Source organism: Carassius gibelio, chromosome B1 (genome assembly GCF_023724105.1).
Source record: "Carassius gibelio isolate Cgi1373 ecotype wild population from Czech Republic chromosome B1, carGib1.2-hapl.c, whole genome shotgun sequence".
In the NCBI taxonomy this organism is placed as follows: Eukaryota; Metazoa; Chordata; class Actinopteri; order Cypriniformes; family Cyprinidae; genus Carassius; species Carassius gibelio.
Window position 1 is genome coordinate 4338177 of NC_068396.1, and position 13947 is coordinate 4352123.

A 13947-nucleotide genomic window follows, 5' to 3' on the forward strand; every position below is an offset into this window, starting at 1 on the left:
GCATGAAGTACATTTGCTATTCTGCCACATAAAACATTCAAGTAACCACACAGAAACCACCTAGCAAATGCTCTAGGAACCACTTAGAACACCCTTGCAACCTCCTAGAACATCCAAACAATCACCTAGCAACCACTCGCACACTGTAACTACCACCCATAATGAAAACCATTCAGAACACTCTAGCATACATCTAGAACACATAGAAGCCACTTAGATCATCCAAGCAACAACCTAACCAACACCCTAGTTAAAACCTTGAACACACTGCACCCACAATCATTTAGATTACCCTAGCAACAGCCCAGAACACCTAGAAACCATCAGAACCTCAGAGTAACCATTCAGAAAACCTAGCAACCAGCTACAGAACCAGTGCGTTAGAAACCACTTAAAACATTGTTGTAACTACCTTGCTGCCACCCCAAATCATTTATATAACCCTAGCAACCACTCAGAACAACTAAGCACTACCTAAAAAACCTAAGTGACGACCTAGCAACCCAGAACATCTAAGTAACCACTTAGTTACCACGACTAACACCTTGCAACTTACAATAGCACTGCCTTAGAGTCCAACTACAACACTGTTTGTAACCACCTTGCTGTCACCAGAACCAATTAGATCACAAAGCAACAACCCAGAACACCAAGAGACCACCTAGTGACCACCTAGAACACCTTATTCGTCATAGAAACCACCTAGATTATTTTTGTAACCACTTATAACACATAGAGCATTGTTGTAACAACCCCAATGTCACCCAGAATCATTAAGATCAACCTAGCAACCAACCGGAACACCTAGCAACCACCTACAGTAGCACTGGCCTAGAAACCACCTAGAACATTGTTGTAACCACTTTACTGTCACCTAAATCAATTAGATCACCATAACAACAACCCAGAACAGCAGGAGACCACCTAGTGACCACCTAGAACACCTTATTCAACGTAGAAACCACCTAGAATATTTTTTAACCACCCAGAACACCTCTAAACCACATAAATACATTGCTGTAGCAACCTCATTGTCACCCAGAATCATTCAGATCAACCTAGCAACCACCCGGAACACCTAGCAACCACCTACAGTAGCACTGACCTAGAAACCACCGAGAACATTGTTGCATTCACCTCACTCTCACCCAGAATCATTAAGATCAACCTAGCAACCACCTATAACATCTAAGTAACCACCTAGTAACCAATCAGAGCACATAGAAACCACCTAACACTGCCCTAGAAACCACCCAGAACATTGTTGTAACCACTTTGCTACGACCCCGATTCATTTATATCACCATAGTAACCACCCAGAACACCTAGACACCATCTAACACATCTAAGTAAACAACTAGTAATTAACAAGGACACCTAAAAACCATCTAGCAATGCCCTAGAAACCACTTAGAACATTACTGTAACCACCTCTTTACCACCAGAATCATTTAGATCACCCTAGCAACCACCCGGAACGCCTAGACATCACGTACAACATCCAAGCAACTGCCTAACAACCACTAGAACACCTAGCAACCACCAATTAGAAATAAATATAAATAAATAAAACAGATACAATTTAAGAACGTATCCTGTAGTAAATGTTGGTGCTTACATAATCAATATGTAATGTAATTCATCTAAATAAAATGGTTACTAGATTGCCAGTTATACTGAAAATCTTGTTTGTTTGATACAGACAATAACAAGAAGATGATTTTTGTAATCATGTAGCTGGATAAGATCTGGTCTCTGAGAGCGGCCCCTCAGTGAGGCTGATATATGGTGACAATGGACCCTGATGTTGTTGTTCAGTATCAGCTCTCACTCCTAATGGAAGAGGAAACTCTGTCCATTTGAGACTGAAATCAAGCCAGCCGCAGCAGAGATACCAAACACCCCCTTGGCATTTCCCAGGGCCCTGATAACATCGCATCTGAGATAAGACACAAAAGACGTTGACTAATCCTGGAGGAGAGAGGAGCACAGATAAAGGTTGTTTGGAGGTAAACAAGTGTGGAAAATGAGCAATGTGAGACTGAGTGGGCTGAGGCTGAGTTTATTAGGGGGTCTCATTACGTGTGGTGTTTACCTTTTATCAACACACATAATAAGCAGCGAGTATGTTAAAACCAATTCCCTGAACGCTCTCAGCGCCTACAGAACGTAATACTCTTAAGATTCTCCTTCGACAGTTTATGTGACTGGAATGAAGCTCTTCTCTACAGCACTGCTGTAATAATGCTTAAACACTATTAGCTTCATCCACAACAAAACATTACATTAAATGCCCCCCTTTAATTCAAGCCATTGCCACCTAATAATATTACCATGCTACATTCTGCAGTGCAAAACCATTTCCACAAGCAGAGACACTGCGATCAAACTGCAGAATGTGAGCGGTTGGAGTTGCTAATGTGGTTTAATTTTAGCATGTTGACATATAGTATGCAATACCATACTATGTGTGCATTTATATCTGATGTAATCTCATAAACAAAGCACTGAAAAAATACCATTTTATTTACAAATAAAGTTTGAATGCATGCAACACTAAGTATCAAATAATACCATGGTATTACCATGTTTTTTGAGGGGACGTGTACATGTTGTACAGGTAAGTACCATCTTTATCATCTGATACCATGATTGTACTGTGGTACGGCTACAGTTATTGTAAGATGCTGCACAAAGCTGTTTGTGTTCATGGACATCAAGAGTTTGCTCTCTAACCCTGTAATCCAGTGCATTCAGAGTCGATGATCATGCAATTGTCTGTCATTTGATGCTCCGGCTCTCTCAGACACAAACAAACTCAAACGGTGACTGTGTTTTCCTCGGCAGATTTCCTTCAGAGTGGTATATGCAGAAAAGAAACGAGACATGAAGAGATCAGGGTGGTGTGGATAAATGTTCAAAGCTTTTATTATATTATGACAGATGCTTTATTGAAGCTTGATGATGGTCCTGCTCGGAGAAACAATAAAGTGAACATGATAGCAGTTGTTTTAAAATGTGTTTGTAAACAGCCAGAGGCTCTATTTAGTCTTGAAAGTGACAAAGAGATGGAGAATGTCTTCAGATGACACCACTTAAAAGAATAATAAAAAAATCACTTAAAAAAGGAAAACTGTGTCACACAAACCATGAATCAAATGGCTTAGTTGACAAATAACAGGAATATTAGAACTTCTGAAGCCGGTTCAGATTTTCAGATTTGATTTGCTGGCATTTTTAAACAACAGATCCTGTTCACTGAAAAATGATGTTAAACTATGGAGAAGGCTGTATAAAAAAACTGACCTAATTTCTTTGGCTATAACATGATTTAGAGCGTTTACAAAGTTCAAGGGTCACATCTGCAAGCAATGGGAAGCCTCCCAAAATATTTGTCACTAAGTGAATTGGCAAGACTTTAGACCGCTTAAATGTTGTTTGAACAATATAAAACACCAGACTGACAATACTGTGATATATCTATCTATAACTATCACTGCTATCATATTCATTCAGCATGGATGCATGAAATCAGTCAAAAAGGACAGTTTTTCAAATAAATGCTGTTCTTTTGAATTCATCAAAGAATCCAGAAAAATAAAATGAATCACGGTTTCCAGAAAAATATTAAGCAGCACAGATCTTTTCATCTTTTCATTGATAATAATCAGAAATGATTTCCGGAGGATCTGATGTAATGATGCTGAAAATACAGCTTTGAGCAAAGGAATAATTTGTATTATAAAATACAGGAAACAGTTATTTTAAATGAAAATTATTTTTCAAAACATGAATGTTTTACTGTATTTCCAATCAAATAAATGCAGCCTTGGTGAACATAAAATATTTTTTAAAACAATACTGTATTTAAAATATGCCAAGAATAACTTTCCTTAAGAATTTTAGCAAAAATCCATTAAAACGCATTTTCTTCAATCCAGGGTCCTTTAATATCATACAGACAGTAGATATCATACAGTAAAAAAAGATTTCCCCCTAAAAAGGGAAGAAAACGAATGAATGAATAATAAATAAATAAATAAATACTTAAAAACAAATAATTAATATTGGAATACATCTTGAAAGTAATACTATTTTAGTCTTTCTACTTCAGCATTTCCCATTTATTTTGGTATGTTGATTTCTGTTTCTTTGTAGTTATTTGTGATTTTTCTTCTTTTTTTTTTCAGTGTAGGTGTTCCAGTAGTGTAGGTAATTTTAGAGTGGGACATAAAATGTCTATCTCTACTGCAGCAGTACTTGAATTCAGAAATGCAACAACAAGGTCCTGTTTTTAATGGCCGAGTTTGTTTATCAGCAGAACTGCACACACATGCAAACTCATGCACATACCCTCATCTCTTGATTGGCGTATTTGATCTCCCCTTCTCGCTCACTGATGAGTTTTCCTCTCTCATTTTAATTCTGCTCCCACTTGCTTCTGGAAGAGCCGCCGCTGAGTAACATAGTCAGAAAGAATCGTGATGATGGGGAGGTGCTAAAACAAATAAAGACAAGAGCAGAGGAAAACACAAAAATAGGTCTTTTGCCCACGTACCTCTTGATTGGCATCACTGTTTCGTCAGCGGGATGCTGTAATTGTTTGTCCTCATAATTACTGTGACAAAATGACAGTCTTTTAACTTTAAAGCACAATGAAGACCCACAGCATGAGCCTTAGACTGTCAATAAAAGTGGAGAAAAGTTGGCAGAACTTATAAATGGCATCCTAAAAGGAAGGAGAAACATTTATATCTCGATTGTTTCTCAGCAATGAGGTATGCAATGGAGACTTTTTCTGAAATATTTTGACTCAAGCTGTGCTCAGACGGGCCTAAGTGTAAGTCAGAGATTTCAACATGAAGTCAAACGTTTCTCAAACAAATTCTTCCAAGATTAAACTGGTATCCACAATTGTGAGATATAAAATCGCTGCAAGACATTAACTCTGAACTGCAGAGAATTTCTCAGAATTGTGAAATAAAAAATATATAAAGTCTCAAATGTGAGTCAGAATTCAGAGATAAAAAGTCACAATTAATTTTTAAAACAATTTCATTCCATGGGAAGAAAAGTAAACTCAGAATTCTCAGTTTATATTTCATAACCATGGCTTTTTCTCAGATCTGTTGAAAACTAAATCAGAATTGTGCCAAGAAACATTCGAATTGTGAAATAAAAATATGCAATTAGTGATGGAAACTGACGGCTTCCATATTACATATTTCATTGTACAGCATATCAGTGTTTGTTGTAGCAGAATCTGTCTTCTTTTCCATGGTTGAATCAGGAATTATGGGTATTTTTCTTTCACTTTCTGTTTTTGATGTCACTGATTTGTTTTGTCAGTGATTGTACTGCCTGCAGCAAAACTGGACCAATCAAAACACCAACACTTCAGACAGCTGGTTTCACTGGACTCTGTGCCAGAGTGAAACATGGACCAAAGTGAGATAAAACCTCATGACGTTTCAGAATGATATTCCGGAATGTGAGACAATCCCTGTCTGCTGCGGAATGAATCGCTCACAATGAGCCGCAGGATACATCATCCTGGAAACAAAGCATCTGAACTCACATTGCTCTTTTCATACTCCAGCCACATTTGGACCCTGGGAACATCAAGCTTCACACATCTTCGGAGGATTTCATAAAGTCTTGTTTATCTTCAGATGTTAGAATGCATCAGGATAAAACAAACAAAAACTATTTTGCATCTTATGCGTTTAAAGCAGCTTTTATCTTAGGTGCACTTGCACATTGTACTTCAGGTAGCTTTGCAGGTAGTTTTCTTGGAGCATTTTGGAGACATTGCCACAGTTCTTCTGGATTGAGTCTGTCTCAGTTTGTTCTGTTTCTTCATGTTAGTCCAGACAGACTGATGATGATCAGATCAGATCTCTGTCTGGAGCACTGGCTGCTGTCAGACTCCTTGCGCAAACAAAAATCTCACTGGATTATTACAATTAATGGCAAACATTTGGAAGTGTGAACAGATTTTTCCTAATGATATGTTACGGAAAAAGACCATTTTTAAATGCTGAAAATACTAGGCTGCATTCGAAAACGTAGGCAGCTAACTTGCGGCCTCACTGCCGTATGGGGAAATGACTTTACAGGCAGCGTTTTTGCACAAAGGCACCTCATGAAACAGATTTTGGACAGACTTCTGAGGCAGTGTAATATAGAGAGCTTTAGTGATAACTAAGTGAATATGTAATTACTGCAACATTAATTTCTCTCTAGAAATGACATCGAAAGTGGAAAACGTTAATCAAAAACCCACATTTACACACAAACTGACCATCGACCGCAGCTTTCAGATGCCATCTTTATTTTTTAGTTTAAAGGGGGGGTGAAATGCTATTTCATCCATACTGAGTTTTTTACACTGTTAAAGAGTTGGATTCATGCTAAACATGGACAAAGTTTCAAAAATTAATTTGTGCGTTTGAAGGAGTATTTCTGTTCCAAAAATACTCCTTCCGGTTTGCCACAAGTTTCGGAAAGTTTTTTTTCGAGTATGGCTCTGTGTGACGTTAGATGGAGCGGAATTTCCTTATATGGGTCCTGAGGCACTTCTGCCGGAAGAGCGCACGCTCCCGTATAGCAGAGCACTGAGAGCACAACAGATGTTCACTGATCAGAGCGAGAGCGTCGCCAAATGTCACAAAAGAAGTGTGTTTTTGGTTGCCAGGGCAAGACAACCCTTCACAGATTACCAAAGAAAAAACAGCATTAAGGGACCAGTGGATGGAGTTTATTTTTACAGAGCATCAACGGAGTTGTGCAAGTTTTTTTGTTTGTTCCCTGCATTTCGAAGATGCTTGTTTTACAAACAAGGCCCAGTTTGATGACGGATTTGCACATCGTTTATTTCTTAAGGATAATGCAATCCCAACGAAAAAGGGTCACAATCGTGTGTTGGAACCGCAGGCGGTGAGTAAAATTGCTTAAAATATCTCTGCCTCCTTGTTAGTGCATCCCCTCCCATGCCGGAGACCCGGGTTCGAGCCCCGCTCGTGCCTTGGTGCCTTCCTACCTTGGAATGTGTCCTCCGAAGGCAGCATTTTTCAGTTTTTAATTGCAGCGCTAGTGTTCTAATAATTTTGGCCACCATATAATATCACACTTTTACTTGTGACTGTAAGCAAGACTACAGACTTAAAACACTCTAAAACCACTTAGAACATCCTAGAAACCACTTAGAATATTCTAAAAACTACTCAGGACACCACACAACCACTTAGAATATCTTAGGAACTACCCAGAACATGCTAGAAACCAATTGACACCTCAACAACCTCCTAAACAATTGATTGCAACCACTTACCTTAAAAAAAAATATATATATTTTTTTTTCAGTGTAGAATACACTAGCAGCCACCCATTCACTCTATTAACTACTTCATAAACTAACTAACCAGACATTATACAATTACAGCACTTGCTTTCTACACTTCAAGCACTGGTTTATTTTTTTCAGAAATTCTGAATTTTCTAAATCAGACTAATTGCTTGTTTTCACTCTGCCACCAGCTGTTGCCTACAACATCTAATTACGGAGTGATTTAACAAATTTTAATATACTAATATATCAGAGTTAATATAAAGGAGCAAGCGTTCTTTTGAAATGTGAAATACAAACTGCCGTTGAAGTGATAGTTTGAAAAAAAAAAGAAAATCCTGTTTTCACTTACTCACCCTCATGCAATTTCAAAGCTGTGTGGCTTTTGTTATTGAAGAATGCTGGAGTCCAAAAAAACATCAGACTCCACTGACCTTCATTGTACGGAAAAAACCCCACCACTTAGCCATTTTTCAAAACATCTTCTTTTGTGTTAAAACACCTCCAACTACTTTAATTTCCATTCATGCATGTTTCGGGAGGCGATGAGAACACCCAGTGTGGTTTAGTCAGAGCCACTTTAGCAGTGTGTCGGCAAAGTCAGTATTGTCTTTACAGCCGCTGCGCCCGAAGCCAAACCCCTACGCCTGACTTCTGAGTTAAAGTACTTCATGCAGTGAAACCTCCCACTGCATTCAACTCCACCTCAAGCTAAAGTAGTTCAGAAGCAATTTAGATTCATAGGAAATGTCTTTTCGCTGTGAAATGCGACGGTGCAGGAGAGTAAAGCCCCCAGACCCGTTTGAAGTGGAGGCAGTCGCCTTCGCTGTGCACTTTGGGGCGTCAGCATGGGTCTCGCTGTGTGACGCATTCACCGCGCTCACCTTTCATGTCTGTGCGCGCGCCTGCAGTGATTAGAGCCACTGAGTAGTTAAAATGCTTTCAGCACTGACAGCAAGAACAGAGCGAATCAGAGACATGGAATCTGCTGTAAGGAAATGAGAGATACTGCAAGACAATGACGAACAAAAAATGATGGCATGTTTATTAGAATCCAGTTCTGCTTAAATAAACGTTTGAAACCAGTATGTCCATCTTCTTAAAGTTTCATCAAGTTATTAAATGAAAAGTTCACCCAAAATGAAACTTTTACTCACACTCATGCTCAACCTAAAGCACAACATCATGAAAGTCAATGGGGTCCAGTGTGGTTTAGAAACCTTGTTAAGAGTATTTTTCACTCGTTCCAATATGTGACCCTAGACCACAACACCAGTCACAAGGGTTTTATACATCTGAAAGCTGAATAAATCAGATTTCCATTGATGTACGGTTTGTTAGGATAAGAGAATATTTGGGCGAGATACAACTATTTGAAAATCTGGAATCTGAGGATGAAAAAAATAAAAAATAAAATTGATACAATTTCTTTGAAGTTGTCCAAATGAAGTTCTTAGCAATGAATATTAATAACCAAAGATTAAGTTTTGATATATTTACAGTAGGAAATTTTACGAAATACATTTATGGACCATGATCTTTACTTCATATCCTAATGATTTCTTTTACATAAAAGAAAATAATAATAATAATTGACCAATACAATGTATTGTTGTCAATTGCTACAAATAAACCAGTGCTAATTAAGACTGGTTTTGTGATCCATGGTCACACATTTTATTTCATAATTGTCAATTTCACAAAGTGACATGGTAAAACAAGCAATGCACAGTCATCATATCACCCAAACCTTTTTCATCAGACACAAAAAGCAACGTTTAGCAGAATTTGCATGCTTGTTTCTATACAACGAAACGAATCAATAACCAGGGGTTGTAAGGCTCCAAAAATAGAAAAAGCACCATTAAAAGAGTATAAAAAAATACATATTTCAATTATTCTGAAGCCATATGATATCTTTGTGTGCAGAAAACATATACAGAATATAGCACCAGTCACATGGACATATTTTATGGTGCTTATTTTATAATCTGTGGAGTGGATTAAGCTAAATTTCTCCAACGGAGGAATAAAATTTAAAACAAATAAATGTTTTTGGGTGATTTGCACCTTTAAAGAAATAATTCTAAGGATTTAGGTGCCAAGCAGCGACATATTTACACATGGGTTTATTCATCCAGTGTGAGCGAAAGATATAGAGTGTTTGGAAATCCTCTCGTGGGAGGGAAAAGGGGAGTTTGAGATGCAGCGAAGGCAGGAAACAGCAGCCGCAATTTGTAAATGCAAATTCAGCTCAGTTGAGCATGTACCGGCTGCTGAAGAGAAAGACTGAATGTGTGTGTGTGTGTGTGTGTGTGTGTGTGTGTGTGGAGGGAGGAGAGCAGTGAATCAGTAGCATTAGTACAGAGGGGGTCTTTTTTGAGCATGCAAATGAAAATGCTTTTAATTTTAATGAAGTTTTACACTTAAAGTGTTTCTTTTTTATTTTCTCATTGATGCTATAAAAATATGAAATAATCATTATTTTGTTTTTTGAACGTGGATTAAGAAAAACTAAAGAAAATGTGAATAAAATGAGTTTCCTTGACCTCTGAAAGCTCATCTTCAAAAACTTTCTCAGAAATAGTATCAGAAAGAGGCTTGGGAGGACTGGAAATACACTGAAAGAGGAATGACAGGAGAGGAAGGTTGAGATACTTCTTTAGTAATGGAACACACACACACACTATATAAAGTTTTTGTAAAGAATGATTTTGATGGTCATGCAAAATGATTAGAAACATCAATGTGAGATAAATGATCACGATGAATAATTAGTTCAGAAGTTCACATTTGTTAGACTCTGCATGTTCTGTGTGTGTTTTGCTCCCATGTGTTCCCATGCCCATATTTGGTTCTTCCTGTTCCTGTCCCCATTGTGTTAATTTAACTCCATTTGTTCCTCGTTTATTTGTACTGATTTTAGGTGTGTGTCATCATCCCCTCTCCCTGTCATGTTCATAAATTATGTTCCCTGTTCTTAGTTCATGTGCTGTATGGTCCCCTTAAGATTATTAAAGACTCTAATTTTATGAATTCTCCAGCGTCTCCTTGTTCCTTCTGCCCTGTGAAGTGTGACAGCAAATCTTTTTTTTTTTTTTTTGTTACTTTTTTTTTTCAGCAATTGTGAAAGTAAAGATAATTGTTATAAATAAATTACTTTCCAAATAAACATTCTTTTGAAATCTCCATTCAAAGAATGTTTTTTTTTTTTTTGCAAAAATATGAAGCAGCACAACTGTTTTTAACATTGATAAAAATCAACATATGAGAAAGATTTCTGAAGAATCATGTAAATCAAGACTGTAAGTAAGGATGCTGAAAATTCAGGTTTAATCACAGGAATAAATTACGTTTGATATTTTAAATTTTAGTAATATTTCACAATATGTATTTCTTTTTAAAAAATCAAATACATGCAGCCTTGTTGAGTAGAAGAGACTTACCAACCCCAAACTTTTTAAGTAATTTTTAAATATATATCATTATATCATTCCCATTGTTACATGTTTGTTTATGAATTTATGATTAGAAAACGGTCATCATAAAGAATGAGTAGCTCTGTGCATAACTTTGAAAGTTAAAACAGTAATGTGGAAGTGCAGGACAGCTTGTCTTTATATGTCTAGAGGCCGCTGATGCTGAGTGATCCATCAGTGGCCCCTGAGGACACATTTCCCAGCCATCAGCTGCTGCTCCAGTCAGTCAGTTTGCTGCGGTCACTGTTCATGATGGCGTTCACGCTGCGGCAGTCGTACAAAGGCAGGCCGACACTTCCAGCACATTTAGCTCTACTATCTGACATCATCCATAATGGAAAGCACTGCTCTGAAGGACAGACACTTCGAGAGTCTCTGTGTGGGTCAATGCCAATGCACATAAAAGCATTTGTGTTTTATAAATAAGCTGTTATTATATGAAAAAAAAAAAAAAAAAATCCTTTCCTGAATGCAGAATTTCAATTCATATCTGAATGTTTGTAGAATTACGATAACCTAAAATCCAAATTCCTTTTATAACTGTATATTACATATATTTGGCTTTATACTTCTAAATAATTTTGCAACAACAACAAAAGCAGCAATACTTATAGAATCCCGCAATATATGTGTTCATATTTTTAAACATATAAAAATATTGAAAAAAAAGTATAAATAATAATCATATATCGACATATATACAGTGTGAAATATCTAATTATTATTGATGAAATATTTTATTCTTATTTCCATAAAAAAATAAGAAACATGCAGTGTGAAATTCTCTTTTAAAATGTAAATAAAAAAATATTTTAGAAAAAAAAATATTTTAGACTAAATTGGGACTGTCTCCACTCCTCCTCCAGTTTTCAAACTTCATCCAACAAACTAGCCTGACTTAGGTTGTTTTATCTTTTCTAACTGACTGGACTTACGATTTTCAACAGATGATCAAAACTATTTATTCTAAACTATTTAAAACTGTAATGTTAGCAATATGCTAATCATGGTAAAACATGCTAATAATGTAAAAAAAATGCAAGCAACATGCAAATTATTTTAAAAATGCACAAAACATACTAATCATGCTAGAAACAGTATTAACAGCATGCAAAAAAAAAAAAAAAAAAAAAAAAAAAAAATAAACTAGAAACATTTTAGCAGAATGCTACCAACATTCTAATCATGCTAAGAAAATGTGAATCATGCTAGAAACATGCCGACAACATGATAATCATCATAGAAATATATTAGCGGCATTGTAACAACACACTAATCATGCTAGAAACATGTCAACAAATTGTTTATGATAAAAAATGCTAATGATGATAAAACATGCTAAAAAATACCAACATCAACCTAATCATTCTAGAAACATGTGAGCAACATGGTAACAATGTGCTAATTGTGCTAGAAACATGTAAAAATCTTGTTCATGCTAAAACATGCTAGCAACATGGTAGCAACATGTTAATCATGCTTAAACATGCTAGCAACATGTTAAATCAACAATGATACAATAACTGTGCCCCAATGACACATTATACACAGTGTACTCAACCATGTAGTATATGAATTTTATGAAGTTAGTTTGTCATTAATAACTGGAGTCTGATAGCCCCTCGTCCTTTGTGATGTAATTAAAGCTGCGACAGTTGAGTGCATTAAGTGTTCAACATTCCAGACTTGTTTAAGTGCATCATTTGGGCATTAAAAATGTACCTTTTCTTTCTGGAATTTTCAGTGTGATCAAACTACTCACACTTCATACTACAAAATGTCATAGAATAGTGCATAAGTATGCAGTTTGGGATGCAGCTAATGTGTTAAATCATGCTAGGAAGACGCTATCATCATCTCAACTTTTAAACTTCAAGGTTTTACAGCTGCTTAATAATTTCAGGCTTGGATTTCTCAAGCCAACTTCAAAGTTTGTACACAAACTTTACTCATCTAGTTTTATCAAAGATGTATTTTCAACATCATTACTTCAGTCTTCAGTATCACACGATCCTTCAGAAATCATTTTCATATGATAAACAGAAATTTCAAACAAACAGCATTCTTTTTGATATTTTGTCTTTATGCGATTGCTGAAAATTCAAGAAAAAATAATAATAATAACCGCTCCCAAACTTTTGATTGGTAACATACTAGTTACCCATATTATCATATGGAAGAAACTTCAACCATGGCACAAATTAAATGAAACTTTTTCTGTAGAATTTCTAGACACTACTCAATCACTTAAAACAACAAAACAACAAACCATCAGGGAAAAAGCAGGAACAGTGCAGAGATAAAAGTGTGTCACCCACCACCATCATCACACAGTGCCTTTTATGCTCTGCTCACTTAATTTTTTTTTTTTACTTTTTGAGCTTTCAGATGCTCACGGACATCATTTATCATTATATGGTAATTGACATCGCCATGTTTGATCCACGACCACACAGAGGATTTCAAAAGCCAAATGACGGCACATTCACCTCCAACAAGAGTGCAAAAGAGAAGCTAGGCGACTACAAGCAGGTATAGTAACCCACTCTTCATATCTGAAAATCTTCCGCTCCCTTCCAACCAAGCAAATCGTCCTCGTTATATGCCCTCATTAGTGCTCCAGCCGCTCTAAACACCCACACGGCTCGACTTAAACACACCCACACCGACCCAAACTGTCCTAGTCCTCTACTATGAACACAAAGTGTGTGTGTCTGTGTGTACGGCGGGAAAGGAAGAACACTGAGGCCTTTTTGAAGAGATGTGACTCAGGCGGCGCTCAGATCTGATCCGTCTCTCTGATCCCGGCCCAAGCTTTGACACGACTGATGAAACCGTTAAAACAGCCGGCTGCAACTGAGCTCAGTTTACCTCGCCGAGTGGGTCTCCAACCGGCCGCTCGCAGGAAGTCATCCGTCACACTCCACTGTCAGATCATAACGGGTTCGGCATCTTTAAGACACTTTGGGTGTTTGGGGGGCTCTGGACGGAGAGCATAAAATGCAACAGCAGTGAGTTTTGATGTAAAAATAGGATGTGGATGCTCACAACGGAATAATTAAGCATATTTTAATGCAAAACTCAGCAACTCCTTTGCTCTTAAGCTGAACCTCAAAAGCC

At 37.0% G+C, this 13947-nt stretch overlaps 1 long non-coding RNA gene across 1 annotated transcript; it reads right to left on the reverse strand.

The window, feature by feature from the left end:
- Positions 1-2916: 2916 nt before the first annotated feature.
- On the reverse strand, positions 2917-5996 carry LOC127949613 (uncharacterized). The gene is made up of 3 exons (XR_008152397.1): positions 4559-5996; positions 4354-4456; positions 2917-3996 (listed from the first exon to the last, which is right to left on the reverse strand). It is a non-coding gene; the product is annotated as an uncharacterized LOC127949613 (long non-coding RNA).
- Positions 5997-13947: the final 7951 nt, after the last annotated feature.